General features: G+C 43.8%; 1 protein-coding gene across 1 annotated transcript in view; it reads right to left on the reverse strand.

The window, feature by feature from the left end:
* The window catches only part of GPR173 (G protein-coupled receptor 173), a 47,936-nt gene extending 35,920 nt beyond the window's left edge, over positions 1–12,016 (reverse strand). The window contains exon 1 of the mRNA XM_066579761.1: positions 11,879–12,016. The gene's annotated coding sequence lies outside the window, so the exon portion shown is untranslated. The remainder of the gene's footprint in view (positions 1–11,878) is intronic.
* Positions 12,017–12,310: the final 294 nt, after the last annotated feature.

Consider the following 12,310-nt stretch of genomic DNA (forward strand, 5'->3'; position numbering starts at 1 on the left):
GCTGTTTAACCCTTTTTCTGACTCCTGGAGCTCCTTCCCACTGGGTAAACCTGCACCACACTACGCCGCAAGACCGCCCTCCAGGAGCAGAGACCAGCAAATAACTCCCCCAATAGTTCCCCCATCATTTTCATTATAGTGCAGCCGGGTGGGAATAAGAGACTTTAGCCACTGTGACATTAGCTGGTCCCACTCTGGCTCTCTTCAATTTCGGTGTCACGAACAGGATCAAATCCTCTGTGACCTAATTACAGACTTTACTTGTGTTACAGCCCGCCAAGGGCTAATATCACCAGAGATGTCTAGTGACTATTTATTGACCATGTACAGTCCTGTGATAGTGGAAATGGAGTTTTATTTGACGAAGATGTACAGTGTTATTACTGAAATGATAAAGGACTGTTTGCTATGTTTGTACAATGCTATTGCTTTGATGGCACTCAGTGATTGTTTTTTTTTAACTGCACCATCACTACAGTTAAAAAGAGGAGGTAGCGGCCCCTTGCAAAGTAAGCTCTTTGCAGGAAGGCTCACCCTACCTTGGGGTGGATACCTTACTGCTTGGCGCCAGAACTCCACAGGAAGTGCGCAGTCAATCAGAATAATCTGAGGAGACAGAACCTGCTGCAACGCTCTGTGATACCACCATTATGGAGAGGTGTCCCCTGGAGACGTCCCGAAGGCCGCCCAGGACTGAGTTATCTCCCCTCTTACAGTCCAGTTGTGCACCTTTCTGTGGAAGGGAGACAGTCCCCAGACTGAGACAGGAAGAAAGCTTGTGCTGCCATTGAAAATCTGTTACAAATAGGCAGTATGACACAGGAGCTAGAGGAGGGAGGAGGGAATAAATTACTTTGACCTACGTGAGACTCATCCAATATAAACATGTACATCTCTTTAACCCCTTATGGGCTTAACTTGCAAAAGTCCCATTAATATTGAGGTATTGTTTGGTTTGGTTTTGTTGCACCAGTTGTGCCCCTCCTTGTTGAAAAAGCAAGGACTAACGCAGTTCTACTTAAGAAAATAGGCACCCATACTTAAAGGAGTCGCATTGTCATACAAGACTATACTATGCTCTATAGCAGGGACGCCATCATTCTTAAAGGCATTATCCAGAATATATCCTACGTCTGCACAGTTTTGTCACCTTTACTACAGCCTGGTGCAGCAGCGTTTTATGGTCTGTGTGCCCTGAACTGCACCGAGGGACCAAGAAAAGAAGAAAAGAAGTAAAATGGCTGTATTCCATCTCAGGAAAGGTATCTTGCCTTCGCATTTTTATAGTTTTTTTACATTTTGAACTACTACTCTGTTTTTGGACCTAAGTGCCAAAGTAACCAATATTGTATTTCGGGGCCTTTGTGCCATTGTAATTACACTATTTCTAATTGTTGAAATGTTTAATACTGCAGTATTTCATAAGAATAATATTTGAAAATGTTAAATCTTATAGGAAATATCATCTTGAGCTCAAGGAAAAACGTTACTTATACCCTCCAATATCTAGTGAGCCCATCCATATACAGGTCTTTAAATGGAACCAGGTACTGTGTAGTGCTGGATCTTTAAGGTGGATCCAGATAGTGAGTTTGTGGGGAGAAGTTTTGAATGGGCCCCATGGCTTGCATGAGATCCAGGGTTCCACACTGACTCACCGCCCTTCTTCAACTTTCACGTTGCTTTCTCAATATCTACACCCCCGCAGCTGGGAATTGTGATTTTTTTTTTATGGATGCCTACTGGCAAATTTGTGTTATTTTGGACATGTGTACCTTGGGGAAGTTAATTTTCCAATAACCTAACCTGTCTTTCATGTAGTCAAACACCGAGGACAGCTTTCATTAAAAAAGGGGAGAATTGTAGGGATCTAGACTTGTCACTACTAAGGTTTGGAGAAGGAGAGGTGTGTTAAGAGGGCACACTAGGTGTAGGCAGAAGTGCAGACAGATGGTTGAGGGACAGTAATATTCAGCTTCATCCGTGGGCCTAGGGAAGAGGTTAGGGGCCACATACAATGCTGAAGTGTTCTTCCCAGGGCCCCAATGAAAAATCTAGACAAGCAGAACGTTTTGTGTAGGAGCAGCAGTATCTCCAGCCACTAAACTCTGAACTCGGAAGCTTAAATGAAAATTCTAATGTTTAAGCCCTTTTCCTGAGTCCTGGAGCTCCTTCCCACCAGGAAAATCCGCACCATGCTACACCACGATACCGTCTTCAAGGAGCAGAGATTAGCACATAACATCAAGTTCTCCTATCATTTTCACTGTAGTGCAGTCGGATGGGAGTCAGAGACATTAGCCACCGTGACAGTAGCTGGTCCCACTCAACTCTCTGCAATTGGTCACTCTTACATCACCAGAGCAGTGGTAATATAGTTTTGTGTAGTAATGTAAATTTCAGGGTTTATCAGAAATCTTGGCCTCATCCCTATAAATACCATAATGGCTTCTATTGGGGATTGTAACCCAGTATACTCTACAACTAGAAGACCAGAAATGAATCAATAGTATATTACAAACCATTTACTCAAGAACAGGGGCACATGTACCATAGAAGAAGTGCATGTGACTGCTATGGGATCCCTGGAGAGAGAGGGCCAAGCACTGGGAAGTGCCATGTCATTAACATTAGGAGATGAGACTCTGTGCAGGACTCTGCTTTCCAGGAGAACTATATTATTAGCAAGCAAGGATTAAGAAATTGCCCAAGGGTCTTGTATAGAGGTGGAGAGGGAAACAAACGCCAAACACTTTTGTTGGTAATGGTTGGGGGGCTGGCAGCATAATGGGACCCATTTTGATCAATCCAGAAAATTATATTTCAACATTATCCTATAGTTTAAGAGAAAGTACACTATATGGAGGATCGTTCATGAAAAAATATACTTATAAATGAAGGAAGGGTATGAGCAGGGGCGTAACTATAGCGGGTGCAGGGGATGCGGTTGCACCCGGGCTCAGGAGCCTTAGGGGGCTCATAGGGCCTCTCTTCTCCATATAAGGAGCCCAGTACTATGAATAAAGCATTATAGTTGGGGGCCCTGTTACAGGTTTTGCATTGGGGCCCAGAAGCTTCAAGTTATGTCTCTATGCAGCATGGTTTAGGTATAGGTACAGGTACAGAAACAGATAGGGGGGGGGGGGCCCTAGCTCACATTTTGCATCAGGGCCCCTGAGCCTTTAGTTACGCCCCTGGGTATGAGAGATTGTGCTCAAGGGTCCAATGGTTGAAATGCCATTGATGATGAGGGTGTCGCTGGCTGGGGGGAAGGCTAGGGTGACACACTATCCACCAGTAAAACTGACTGAGCTGGAGCTAGCTTGTCAACTGGGGATGGCGCCAAGGCTATTCTGTCTGTGCTGCCTATTTCACCATACGGTAGTCATGGTGGCTTTGTTTGCCATCGAGGGAAACCACGTTATTAAATCACATCCACAAGCTGCGGAAGTAATCCGCACAAAACCCATGCGGAAATTGACATGCAGTGTTGAATGTAGTTCCGCAGCATGTCAATTTTATCGCCATTTCCGCTGTGGAATTCACCTCTTCTCAATGAGGGGGTGAATTCTGCACAGAAATACGCAATAAAAACCACTTCAAAATCTGCGGGCTTGGAGGCCGACTTTCCGCTGCTGATTTGCCGCGATTCTGCTGCAAATCCACTCCTGTGTTGACCCAGTCTTAGTAGTAGTCCGTAAAGTGGACAGGGACTAACAAGGCCGTGTCTGGACATAGTTCGTACAGTCCGCAAAGCAAAGTTCATTCCTGTACGGTACTTTCTGTTGCTCCGGGCTTTTTAGCGCAGGTGCGCTATTTGTTTAACCGAAGAGAGTCTCTGTATCCACAGTCTTTTGTGAATAACAATCCTCGGGCGCCAGTTATGTTAATCAGTTGGTGTACATAAGCATATACTAAAGTGAAGTGAAACAATTGACCTTGTAAAGTCCAGACATGCCAGTCACCGATCCACTTTCAGTATTACTTTGTACAGTGAGATAGCTTAGGTAATGTAATTATATTATTGGGCGATTGGAGGTATAGCTTTGGTACTGCTGAAGCCCGTGATTGACTTATACAGCAAGTGACTTACTGACGAAATGCAAAAAGAAATGGCGACCGGAGCAGCAGGGGAACCCAACGGATAAATATAATCTTGTTTATTGTTTTACAGTATTCCCCATAAAACACCTGTAAGGCCATGTGGCCAGTGGTGGACATACCATATGTGCAACTTACATACGTAGAGCCCCTATGTATGAAGGCCACTACCGCCTTAAATGGGTTATACCAACACCAACTTTTATCACCTATCCACAAAATAGGAGATAAAACTCTGATCCATAGGGGTCTCAACTAGAGATGAGCGAGTATACTCGCTAAGGCACATTACTCGAGCGAGTAGTGCCTTAGCCAAGTATCTCCCCGCTCGTCTCTAAAGATTCGGGGGCCGGCGGGGGGCGGGGAGCAGCGGGGGAGAGCGGGGAGGAACGGAGGGGAGATCTCTCTCTTCCTCTCTCCCCCCCCCCCCCCGCTCCCCGCAACTCACCTGTCACCCGCGCCGGCCCCCGAATCTTTAGAGACGAGCGGGGAGATACTCGGCTAAGGCACTACTCGCTCGAGTAATGTGCCTTAGTGAGTATACTCGCTCATCTCTAGTCTCAACCACTGAAACCCCAACTGTTCCCAGAATAGGGGTGCTGTGTCCTCCTCACTGCGGGTTCGCAGCAGTGACATCACATTGAATGCAGTAATGCATGCGTGGCTCTGCTGCATTCATTTTCAATAGGTGATAGAATCTGTTCTTGGTACAACCCCTTTAAAAGCATTGTCTTATGGTCTATTAGATTGCATGTAAGGGACTGAGTTAATGACAATGGCTCATAATTATTGGGGGACTATTAGAGATATTGGGGGGTGTTGTTTGTTGAGCTATTGAAAACCAAGGAGCCCATATACTATACTTCCATGGTGCGGGGGTGGTGGGGGTCTTCTGCTGTCTGAGTCCGTCCTAAGGGTGCATTCACACAAGCGTGTGCATATGCGTACATTGATGCGCACAAAACCGCGAACCCACGTACCTGTACAGACAGGCGTGAATGCAGGTCCGTGCAGCATCGCTTTCAATGGGGCTGCGGCTGCTGCCAGCGGCAGAATTGAATGCAATAGGATGCCGGCACCCCTGCAGTGATTTTCAGGGAAGGGCTTGAAATATAAGCCCTTCCTTAAAAATCAGCCATGGTTTGTGTCACAGTGTTCAGTGACAAGGGGACTCCCCACAAGACTGAAGTATTCCCCTGCCACAGCTTTCAAAGGGACCGGTGCTTCTGCAGTCCAATTGAAAACAATGTGCTGCCGGCAAGCCCTGCAGGAATTTTCGGGGGAAGGGTTTTAAATATAAGCCCTTTCCTGAAAATCATCCCTAGAAGGTATTAAAAATAAAAAATATATATACTCACCTCTCCCCAACTGCCGGAACTCAGGCACATCCAAGCGCTGACTGTGATTGGCTGAGTGCTGTGACCAATCACAGGTAGCACTCAGCTGTCATTCAGTGAATGGCTGAGTGCTGCTGTGATTGGCTGAGAGCTCAGCCAATCAGATACAGCCCTTTCAGCGGGCAGGGATTTTAAATCCCCGCCTGCTGAAATAGATTCAGAGCAGTGCAGGGAGAAGACAGGCTGGACGCGCCTGAGCCCTGGCAACTGAGGAGAAGTGAGTATATTTTTTTTATTTTTAACACATTCTAGGGATGATTTTCAGGGAAGGGCTTACTTTCAAAGCCCTTCCCCGAAAATCCCTGCAGGGCTTGCCGGCACCCCATTGCTTTCAATGGGACTGCAGAAGCGCCGGTCCCATTGAAAGCAATAGGAGAACATTGCGATCCTCTGCCACAGCTGTAACAGCTGTGGCAGGGGATTCTTTACTCCCTGCGGGGAGTCCCCTTGTCACTGAACACCTTGACAGTGCTGTCACAGTTTCGGGTTATTGCCCATCATCAGTGTACAGTAGGAGTCTGGCTTTTGTTGTGTCCCTGGCCTCTCACTAGCAAAAGCCAGACTCCTACTGTACACTGATGATGGGCAATAACCCGGAAACAGCTGTATGTACATGGGGTCTGGCTTTGCTTTTGATTCCCAGTCATTGTAGCAAGACTTGTATAAAAAGTCCCACTTTGACTCGAAGGAATGCTGCCTTTCAGTAGGTGGCACTGTGGAGGATTTATTCCATCTCCCTTATTTGCACGTCTGTAAAACACGGACATGTGAACACACCATAGGGAAGCAATGGTTCTAATAGGCGTGCGTTTTTGTGCGCACAATTGTACGAACATAAACACGCTCATCTGAATCCACCCTTATATACATGATTTATAATACTGGTGTCTTCTCGTTTGGCACAGAAGCCTTTGGCCCCCTCAGACAAATGCAACAAAAAACAAATTTAGCCAGCACTTCCTACAAATAAATTAAATCTGCAGGCGCATGTACATCACGGGTGCAAAAACACGTGGCAACGGCACTCAAACACATTTATTATCCAAATAAAATTTCAGAACTGCTATATTTACTAACCGCATAAAAATACAAGGTTCTTAGCGCACATTTTGATCCCAATATGTCAGCCCATCTGCCACGTCAAGGCAACCTATATTTAGATGAGACCCTACACTAACAGACACCTCTTTCTGGGGCTAAGCCTCCAAATGCATTCAAGGAAATTGGGATTCAGCTATATACTCTAATTAAAAGCTTTGGGACAGATGGGTGAATATGGCGCATATATGGAAGCTGCCATATTCACCATAAATGCAGCGAAAAACAAATTCAGCCAGCACTTTCTACAAATTAATTAGATATGCAGGTGAACGTACGTCATGGCTTAATTTGTTTTTTTGTTATTGTAGGTTCCCCTCTAAATAAAGATTGTCTTGATGTGGCAGATGGGCTCACAGATTTTGATACAAATGTGCAATAAGAACCTTGTATTTTTTACATTTAGTAAATATAGCAGTTATGCAATTATATTCAGATACTAAATGTGTGCTTGAGTGTGTAGAAGGGCTATTACCTTGTGTTTTTACAAGGGCCTATGTGCGATTTCTCTTCCTTGCGCTCTGTAGGCACTGCTATACAGGTATGTAGCAGGGGTCTCCCATGGTTCTCCTTATTTTAGGGCACCTTTTTGGTCTGAGATCCTAGCAATATTTTTTTCTGTGTCACTTAAGACCCATTTAAATGCAAAGATAATTTTTCAAACGACTGAAAGATTTTGCAATTTATTTGCATAAAGTGTTACTAGCCATGAACAGTTTATCATCTTCATTTGCGTGTAAAAGGGCCTCCAGGAGCTCTCTGCAGAGCCCAGCATGTGATTAATCACACACCAGGTTGTGCACACAGCTGCATTGATCTGCTCAGGACTGCTGGCAGATAACAATGTTATCTGCCGCCTCCCGTAGAGATAACAATATGTGGTCTATTGAGAGATACCTTATCTCTCACTAGCTCAACAATGGATTTTAAGTTCACCTTAAAATCATCGTTCAAACGAAAAGTGTTCGATACCCGCATTTACACGTAACAATTATCTTTTATTTTCAGTCGTTTGAACGAATTTCATCGATAATCGTTACATATAAATAGGCCTTTATTCATAATATCATTACGAGGCAGGTGTCTTTTTGCCCCCCTATAACCAAGAAGACATCACTAACAGTATTTCTGCTTATATAGGGGTTCTGTGTTATGTTTTTCAGACTTTTACATGGACCACTAGTTGGTCTGAAGTCTAAAGACAGTCTATGCCAACGGTTGGGAAAGACTGTGGTTTATGTGATGTGTCTTATTATTAGATAATAAAGAATACTGTTGTAAAAGCTCCAAAACCTTGATGTTATTTCAGACCTGTGAATATACTGCACAATGTGATCGGATTGGAGGGGTCCATGGTGCACGTTCCAACAATGATGTTCTCAAGATGAAGTCTGCAACTGGTGCTAGTAAAGTCTCAATAAAGAGGTGCATAGGAGGTACGAGAGTAAAAGAACTGGGTAATAAATAGTAACAAGCCATAGTAATAAATGATGCACATAGTAATGTGTAATTGAATCCCATAGTACTGATGCGCTATATTGTTATTGAGCAAGAAGGATAATGGACAGCCCAAGCAGTTCAAAGAATACAAGGACCTGGACATATATGAGTATAGCAGAACGAATGCTGAGCCCAAATGAATAACCTCTCCTGATCCACTGGAAGCGCCACAAACATGGGAAATCTAGATAACTGACTTCAATTACACAACTGCTGTTGATGGCTATGATGGGTCCTGGTTGGCCTTTTGTAGTGGCATCAATTGTATGCAGAAGAGACACATGGATTACACATGGCCGGCCTTAGCTGTGTACAACTCATGTAGTTGCAGAGGTATCCAGCCACCAGCTTATGGTGGGGGATGACGGCAGCTGAGGCAGTGGCGTGGGGCAGATGATGTTTTTTTATAGATGTGGTGTCTACTATATATATATAATTATTTTTATGGAGCACAGTGTGGGCATATTTTTATTCAGGTTATAAGCTTGGTTCTGCTGCAGTATTTATGTTATGTGCTTGATTCTGGTACTGTATTTACTGAGCTTAGTTCTGGTGCTGTATTTATGTTATGAGCTTGGTTCTAGTACTATATTCACTGAGCTTAGTTCTGGTGCTATATTTATGTTATGTGTTCGGTTTTGGTACTGTATTCACTGGGCTTAGTTCTGGTGCTGTATTTATGTTATGTGCTTGGTTCTGGTACTGTATTTACTCAATTTGGTTTTAGTGCTGTATTTATTCACTGAGCTTGATACTGTATTTATTTACTAAGCTGTTCTGGTTTGGCATAATACTACTGGTAACTTGCTGCTTGCACGGGTCCAATACATACAGACTGCTCATTAGTGGAATATATACTGTATATATATATATATATATTTTTTTTTTCATATAGCAGGTGTTGGGCGTAGTACAAAATTTTTTTTGCACAGGTGCCATCTAACCTAAGGGGAATAGATAGATGGGTAGATAGATAGATAGATAGATAGATAGATAGATAGATAGATAGATAGATACATAGATACATAGATACATAGATAGATAGATAAGTGGGTAGATGGATGGGTAGATAGATAGATAGATAAGATACGATTAGATTAGATTAGATTGATTAGATTAGATGGGTAGATAGATAGATAGATAGATAGATAGATAGATAGATAAGTGGGTAGATGGATAGGTAGATAGGTGGGTAGATGGATGGGTAGATGGATAGATAGATGGATGGGCAGATGGATGGGTAGATAGATAGATAGATAGATAGATAGATAGATAGATAGATAGATAGATAGATAGATAGATAGATAGATAGATAGATAGATAGATAGATAGATAAGTGGGTAGATGGATAGGTAGATAGGTGGGTAGATGGATGGGTAGATGGATAGATAGATGGATGGGCAGATGGATGGGTAGATAGATAGATAGATAGATAGATAGAAAAGATACGATTAGATTAGATTGATTAGATTAGATGGGTAGATAGATAGATAGACTTGGACTTCACATCCACATATCTATCTGCAGTTACCATTGGGATTCCTAAGGCCATTTATCCACCAAATTACTATTGACGTGACCACAGTGGAGAGACAAGCTGGGACACATCATTGCCATCCACAGCAATTGCAATATTCCCGTTATCTGCTTGTCCCGTGTTTTGTGGCGCTACCAGTGGATCAGGAAGAGGTTATTTATTTGGTCTCATTTGGTTCTGTTGTGGTTTATACTCTTATGTGCCCGCTAGTCTTGGGGTGCGGCTATCCATTATCCTTCTTGCTTTGTTTTCAATCCAGCGCGATACTGACAGGTCCAACAGCCTTCAGGTTTCTTGGGGGCGCTAATGTATTTTTCATGTTATAAGCTATATTGTTATCGTATTGTAAAAAGTAATGATTCAGCCCACAAAGTGTCCGCCTCCGCAACGCGTCGCTTTATAATTATTACTATTATGCTTAATAATATCATCATTATTATTATACTAGTCAACCAAAATCAGCGCCACGGTGAAGTAACACATTTATTGTGTGTCTGTTTAAAATAAAAAAATCAGCTTTACTGTAAAAATAAAACAATAAAAAAAAACTACTTAAATCCTTTAAACTATAAGGGGAGATTTATTGTCATTTTTTTTTACATAAAAAAGTCGCAAAATTTGGTACAGGGTTCCGTGACTTTTTGAGAGGTATGCCACTCTGCACCACTTTCCCGAAAAGGAAGTGTAGCTTCTCAGGAGGGGGTGTGGCCACTCCAGGCTGACAGATATATATATATATATATATATATATATATATATATATATATATATATATACGCCAGAAACTGTCTTAAATGATACCGGAAATCTACTCCAGCTCTGGCGTAAATTTCTGTGTGGGCGCAGAGATGCGCCTATTATAAGAAGAGGATTGCGCCTCTTCCTATATTAGGCGCATCATGCGCTGACAAAGATAATATTAACATTCGCACTGCGGAATGTGTTGGCGCTATACAAATATTACTTATTAGTATTAAGCTGGCGTATAAAACGCTGGTCTTAATAAATCTCCCCCATACTGTTTATTTATCTGGAAGTTTTCAGAACTTTACATATGCAAAGTAAAGTAACGACCATGGAAGGGGGAGGGGGGGATTTTTCATGATTTTCTGTCCATGATCCCTATTGAAAAAAAACCTTAAATCAGGCTGATAACAGGGAGCAGTAGTTTTAGTCAAGTGAACAAATGATGGAGATAAGATAGAAGGCCTTTTGATTTAGCGGCCCTTTAAGAGGGAGTTTATCGAGGTTATTATCTACAAATAGGCTCCGGAGAGGAATCAAAGAAAACCGCTTTCTATATATATGACCGTAACCAGCCGTAGGGGAAAAAACAACCATCAGTCAGTGCCGCCTGCGGCATCACGCCTGGCATATACCTGGCCCAGCTGTCGGTGCCGTGTCCTCCCTATTATATGGCCTATATGGGAGAAGCCTATCAAATGCCCTCTAGTCTTGGCATAAGTTTTATTAGCACTCGTGCGGAACAAAGAGCCGTTCTGGAGGCGGCTGACGGAGATGCCACTAACAACCACAAGTGTGCCTGAAGGGTTAATCACTCGGTGACATAATAATGCATTATAGAGTAATACGGCGTGCCCATTAAATACCATGTATAGCGGGCATCAGGGATGCTGCAAATAGAAGCGGGTGCCTCCTATGCATGATATAATTCACGTTGGCATCACAATGGAGGCCTCGGTCCTCTCCTGGGTTGCTTTAGATCCTCGGTCCGCCCGTACCATGCATTTGGATGCCACACACATATTCTACCCGTTCATTCGCCATAAAGGCTGCTACACATTGCAGGCCTCCTGGCATGGAAAGGGTGAAGTGTAGTGCAGCATCCGGACTACCAGCTACAATCCGAATAGATTTTATGAGCCGATAGCCATCTCGTTCCTATTTTAATAGCACCGTGAGAGGCGAATACGGGTGAGACGGGAGGAATTATTGGAGATGCGAAAAGAGTACGGAACAGATAAAGCAGATGAGAGGCAAGGATTGGAGATACAATAGTGGGGGAGGGGTGCACAGGCACAAAGCGATGCTGGTATAGGAACAATAGATGTTAAATACCCGAGACGGAGACTATAGGGAGATGTCACGTAGATCTTGCATTATGCAGTGAGATGTACAGATTGATGGCTTACAACATGGACAGACACAGGGACGGGAACAGCCTGTCCCTCCTGACCCCTTTTGGTATGGCAGAAGAACACAGGGACCATTTCCTCAACCTTACCTGTTTGATTGCTGGGTCCCAATGGTACCCCAGCTGGAGATTGCAGACGCAGGGGCACCGGGAAGCTGTAGATTAGGGGTGCCCGTCTGATTTTTCCTTCCAGGCCACTCCAGCAAAAGGGAACCAGCCATCTTCTACATAGTGGGGAGGGGGAGGCAGGGAGCGAAGGATGGAGATGAAGAAGAGGGGGGGGGGGATGATGGGGGGGGAGAGGTATCCGCCTCTAGTTGCCATGGTTACAGGAGCCGGATGACTTGTCGGCTCCGGATGTTCGCAGGGATACGGCTCCATCCCTCCCCTGCACTGTTCTGACATCATTAAGGCACAGAAAGCTTCTCCTGGTCCGGCGTAGAGGATGCTCCATTAATTTGTCTCCTCTCGGATGCGTTGATTTTTTGGGGGGGCATTGTAGGAAGATGTGTAGGTTATGTG

Source organism: Eleutherodactylus coqui, chromosome 10 (genome assembly GCF_035609145.1).
Source record: "Eleutherodactylus coqui strain aEleCoq1 chromosome 10, aEleCoq1.hap1, whole genome shotgun sequence".
In the NCBI taxonomy this organism is placed as follows: domain Eukaryota; kingdom Metazoa; phylum Chordata; class Amphibia; order Anura; family Eleutherodactylidae; genus Eleutherodactylus; species Eleutherodactylus coqui.